We start from the raw sequence: 6,476 nt of genomic DNA, 5'->3' as shown, positions 1-6,476 counted from the left end.
GTTGAGGACACCTTCTGCGGTGGCTGTAGAGACTGCGCTAATCTTTCCTTGTTTAATGATGACATAAATAATTGATTGGAACACAAGCATTAAAATTGTCAGAAAGGTAACATTTAGACATTGCAAAGATGATATATTAAGTGACATATATGATCCATTTTTACCTTAAAAATACAATGATTTTTTCAATATGCATTGAAAAAAGTCTAGGAAGATTCACATCAAGAGGTGGCTACAGTGCAGCCATTATGGAGAACAGTATGGAGGTTCCTTAAAAAACTAAAAATAGTTACCATATGATCCAGCAATCCCACTCCTGGGCATATATCCAGAAAAGATGAAAACTCTAATTCGAAAAGATACATGCACCCCAATGTTCATAGCAGCACTATTTACAATTGCCAAGACATGGAAGCAACCTAAGTGTCCATCAACAGATGAATGGATAAAGAAGATGTGGTATATATATACACAATGAAATATTCCTCAGCCACAAAAAAGAATGAAATATTGCCTTTTGCAGCAACATGGATGGACCTAGAGATTACCATACTAAATGAAGTAAGTCAGACAGAGAAAGACAAATATCATATCATTGATATGTGGAATCTAAAATAATGGTACAAATGAACATATTTACAAAACAGGAACAGAGTCACAGATGTAGAAAACAAACTTATTGTTACCAAAGGGGAAAAGGGTGGGGCAGAGGGATAAATTGGGAGATTGGGATTGACATATACACACTACTATATATAAAATAAACAACAAGGATTTACTGTACAGCACAGGGAACTATATTCAGTATCTTGTAATAAACTATAATTGATAAGAATCTGAAAAAAATATATGACTGAATCACTTTACTGTACACCTGGAACTAACACAGTATTCTAAGTTAACTATACTTTAATTTAAAAAAAGGGGGGGGGCTGTAATGTGGAGCAAATGGACCTCTTACACACTGCTGGTGGGAATGCAAAATGATCCACTTTGAAAAAAGACGTGGATATCTTACGAAGTTAAACACGTACTTACCATTTGGCCCAGCAGTGCAACTCATAAAGGAATAAAAGAGAAATAAAATTATATGTTCAAAGACTTGCATACATATGTTCATAACTATTAATAGCCTCAAACTGGAAACAACCCAAATGTCCATCAACTGGTAATGAGATAAAACAAATTGAGTATAACCAAGGTATGAAAAATTGCTCAGCAATAAAAAGAAATATTTATACATACCACATGAATGAATTTCAGAAACATTATACTAACTGACAGAACTCAAATACAAAAGATTACATGCTGTGCATACATATATTTATATGAAATTCTAGAAAAGGCAAACCTATGGTGACAAAAAGCAGACCAACAATTGCCTGGGTAAGTGGTGGGGAGGATATGCAGAGGGCAGGGAATATTAGAGGGAAAAAGAAAACTTTTTAAAGTGATAGAAATGTTCTATATACGGATACCTCAGAGATATTGCAGGTTCAGTTGTAGACCACTGTAATAAAGTGAGCCACACAAATTTTTTTGGCTTCCCAGTACATACAAAAGTCAGTTGTTTTTACACTATGCAGTAGTCTATTAAGTGTGCAATAGCATTGTCTTAAACAACAGTGTACATACTTTAATTAAAAAATACTTTCTTGGGCTTCCCTGGTGGCACAGTGGTTGAGAGTCTGCCTGCCGATGCAGGGGACGCAGATTCGTACCCCGGGCTGGGAAGATCCCACATGCCGCGGAGCGGCTGGGCCCGTGAGCCATGGCTGCTGAGCCTGTGCATCTGGAGCCTGTGCTTTGCAACGGGAGAGGCCACAACAGTGAGAGGCCCGTGTACCGCAAAAAAAAAAAAAAAAACTTTCTTGCCAAAAAATGCTAGCCATCATCTAAACCTTCAGTGAGTTGTAATCTTTTGCTGGTGGAGGGTCCTACCTCGATGTTCATGGCTGTGGACTGAGCAGGGTGGTGGTTGCTGAAGGTTGGGGTGGCTGTGGCGAAGTCTTTAAGACAACAATAAAGTTTCCCACATCGATTGACTCCTCCTTTCACTTGAACACTTAGAGGCCATTTAGACTTATTACTTGGCCTATTTCAATATTGTTGTGTCTCAGAGAATAGGGAGGACTAACGAGAGGGAGAGAGACTGGGGAATGGCAGGTCAGTGGAACAGTGAGAACACACACAACATTGCCATCTTATATGGGTGTGGCTCATGGCACCCCAAAACAATGATAATATCATAAGTCAAAATCACTGATCACAGATTACCATAAATATAATAATGAAACATTTGCAATATTGTGAGAATTACCAAAATGTGACAGAGACATGAAGTGAGCAAATACTGTTGGAAAAATGGCGCCAATAGATTTGCTTGATGCAGAGTTGCCACAAACCTTCAATTTGGTAAAAAAAAACGCAGTATCTGTGAATCACAATAAGGCAAAGCACAATAAAACGAGGATTGTAGTGGTAGTTATACAATCATATATGATTGTACAAACTATACACTTAGAGTGGGTACATTTTATTCTATGTAAATTATACCTCAGTGAAGCTGGAAAAAATTCATCATAATATAAAACCTAAGATTTACACAATTTTCTTCATGTGAAAAAATAATAAAAATTTTTAAAAATTTGAACAGGTGACCTCTGGTTGGTGGGAATATAGTTTTTATTTTTTGCTTACATATATTGAATGTTATACAATGAATATTATTTTCCATAATTAATCAATTATTTCTTGAAGTGATGATGACCTAACTGAAGTAAGTAAATAAGCCCAACTTGGTTTGGTGAGACAGCGTCAGGGTGGATGTTTGAACCTGGATCTCTATACTCTTGGCCATTATACAGGTACATTTCAAGCTTCCCGGATAAGAATAATAGCCTGGGATGCTTAACAAAACTGTTTGTATACTACACTTTTAAATCTGCATAGTTAATAAGTCCTCAAAGGTGATTCTTACCACGGGGAAATTTGATGGAACCATTGGCTATATGCAGAATCTGAAACCTCAGGAACATTTTCTTTTATATTAAGTGTCTGTCATTGATGCCAAATAATCCCACACGTGTATTAGTTACCCCACCTGGAATCTATTAGCATTAATCTTTCCTGGAAAGTCATCTTCCTTAGGAAGCTATCCCTAACTGGGACCCTATACCTGCCCAGAGTTGGGTGACCCTTGGTGGTTCCTTTTCTATCCCCATTACCAGTACATTAAAGCATATAGCTCTTCTTGCCCAGGTCTTTACTTAATTGGCACGACTGACACTGGGGCTGGATAAATTCTTTGCTGTGGGGGCTGTCCAGTGCACTGTAGGATGTTTAGCAGCATCTCTGGCTTCTACCCTTAGATACCAGTAGCACCAACCCTGCATGCCCAGTTGTGACAACCAAAAATGCAAAAATGTCTCCAGTCATTCATTGTCAAATGTCCCTGAAGGTGGCAAAATTAACCAAGTTAAGAACCATTAACTTGTCTCCCGTGTCAGTCTAAATAAACATCTTCTAATCAATCCTCTGCATAGATTCCAGATTTCTAAAACTTGCATTTCAGAGCACAGTCCTTAGCCCAGCAGCACTGGTGTTAGGTATAAGAGCTTGTTAGAAGAGCAACATCTCAGGCCCAACCCCAGGCTCTGCATTTTTAACAAGATTAACAATCCCTGGTGATTCCTATGCTCTTAAAGTTTGAGAAGAACTGCCAGAAAGCCTCTAACTTGCCTGAGGGTTAATATCACTTGCAACAGAGGTTAACAAAATTCCTAAGTCCTACTCCTGGAGATTTCATTCCATTGGTCAAGGGTGGGGCCTAGGAGCCTGCATTGTTAATATGTGTCTCAGGTAATCCTTATCTTTGGGCAAGTTAAGGAACTGCCAAAATAAACATTAGGGAATTCCCCGTTGGTCCAGTGGTTAGGACTCGGTGCTTTCTCTGCTGGGCCTGGGTTCAATCCCTGGTTTGGGAACTAAGATTCGGCACGCTGTGCAGCTTGGCCACAAAAAAAAAAAAAAAAAAATTCAGATTTTGTCATTATCCACATAAAATTAAAACCACTGGGCTTCCCTGGTGGCGCAGTGGTTGAGAGTCCGCCTGCCGATGCAGGGGACGTGGGTTCGTGCCCCGGTCCGGGTGGATCCATCCCACATGCTACGGAGCGGCTGGGCCCGTGAGCCATGGCCACTGGGCCTGCGCGTCCGGAGCCTGTGCTCCACAGCATGAGAGGCCACAGCGGTGAGAGGCCCGCGTACCGCAAAAAACAAACAAAAAAACAAACAAACAAACAAACAAAAAACAAAACCTCCTCTGTGGCCCCCCCATGACCTGGAGCAGTGGTTCTCAACCTTAGGTACTCACCTAGGGAGTACTTAAAAATCCTAATACTAGGCTGTTCCTCAAACCAATTAAATCAGAAATCTCTGGGGGAGAAACCCATTCACTGATGTGTGTTTTAAAACTCCCCAGTTGCAGCCAACGTTGAGAACCACTGGAAATGACCAAGCCTGAGCTCCTTAGCCTGGCTTAAAGCCCAAATAGAAAGGTCCCTTTCTAGCTCTGCTTTGCACTGCACTTTTATATATGTACACTTTACTCCCACCTCACTAAACTATCTGAAATTCTTACACCTACAGTACTTTCAAGTCTCTGGGACTTTCTACTGGTTATGCTTCTACTGCCCTGGCAAACAGTTATTCATCCCTAACGACTAAATTACCACTTAGCCCCCACTTTAGAGTTAATCAATTAGTTAATTAAGGCTGTGCCGCACAGCACACGGGATCTTAGTTCCCCGACCAGGGATCGAACCCGTGCCTCCTGCGGTGGAAGTGTGGAATCGGAACCACTGGACCACCAGGGAATTCCCTAGAGTGATTTTAGATTTCCCTGACAAACTCATTCAGGCAGAGTGAATCATTCCCTCCTCTGTGCTAACACCATCTGTCTTTGTGTAGACTTGTATTTCTATATTTACCCCAGTATATTAATAGGCTACAAATATTATATCTTGAGGACAGGAACTATGCCTGGTTCACCTTTATATCCCTAGCACCTAGCAAAGGGCCAGGCATACAGTAAACAGCCAATAATATCTGTTGACTTAGTGAAAGTACTGTAAGCAACAAAATAAAAACAAGCGGGAATATTACCTTCTTTAAAAAAATTTTTTTTTGATTTAACATAATCTAACCACATAAAAATCTTAATTAGAAAAGAACTTTTGTTGGGAGGGAAGCGCAAGAGGGAGGAGATATGGGGATATATGTATACATATAGCTGATTCACTTTGTTATACAGCAGAAACTAACACACCATTGTAAAGCAATTATACTCCAATAAAGATGTTAAAAAAAAAACAAAAAACTTTTAAGCTGTGATCCTCAAATGAAGAAATACACCTGAAACCACTCCTAAGAGAGAAGCCTTTTCCTTGATTCAGAATCATAATTTGGTCCGTTCCAAGGCTTTGAAATAATTCTGTGTTTTTTTTGCGATATGCGGGCCTCTCACTGTTGCGGCCTCTCCCCTTGCGGAGCACAGGCTCCGGATGCGCAGGCTCAGCGGCCATGGCTCACGGGCCCAGCCGCTCCGCGGCATGTGGGATCCTCCCAGACTGGGGCACGAACCCGTGTCCCCTGCATCAGCAGGTGACTCTCAACCACTGCGCCACCAGGGAAGCCCTAATTCTGTTTTTTTATATGTGTCTAAGGCACTTTTTCAATTTAGGTGAAATTCACCTAACATAAAATTAACTATTTTAAAGTGTAAAATTTAGTGTCATTTAATAAATTTACAATGTTATACAATCACCACCTATATCAAGTTCCAAAATTATTTTCATCACCTCAAAAGAAAACCCTATACTCATCAAGCAGTCATTCACTCCCCATTCTCTTCCTAGCTCCTAGAAAGCACCAGAACATTAACTTTTAAGTTACACTAAGATATTTAAAAGATATAAAGCAGATAGTTAAAGAGATACAGATTCTAGATGGTTGCACAATTGCATCTAGTCACACAGAAGAGCTCAAGTGTAGTTTTTTCAATAATCTCAAAAAACTCCATTATTTTATTAACCATTTTATGTACATTGATATTCAGTCTTGAAAACTGATAAAAACATGTCCAGAGTTTCTTATAAAGACAATGTACAAATGCTCATTTACATTCTGCACATTAATAATGATGATGAAAATGACACAATATTTATAGCTACATAAAAATATATACAAGGATTCAAACAGACGATGTTATTTGGCTTATAACAGTGTAGATACTACACAAAAAAATGAGGATGTAATTTTCAGAAAAGTAAAAATGTGACCAAAATCACTTTTCATCTTAAAATTTAAAAATAAAATTCCTAACAATCGTAATTACTAGTTCATACCCAAATCTCAGACTAATTCAAATTAGCCACGGTTAGACATAGGTTAAGTTAAATATATATATATATATA

The sequence above is a fragment of the Lipotes vexillifer genome, unplaced genomic scaffold (genome assembly GCF_000442215.2).
Source record: "Lipotes vexillifer unplaced genomic scaffold, Lipotes_vexillifer_v1.1 scaffold397, whole genome shotgun sequence".
Classification (NCBI taxonomy): Eukaryota; Metazoa; Chordata; class Mammalia; order Artiodactyla; family Lipotidae; genus Lipotes; species Lipotes vexillifer.
The sequence above is the reverse complement of the archived record's forward strand: the minus strand, read 5'-3'. Positions refer to the sequence as shown.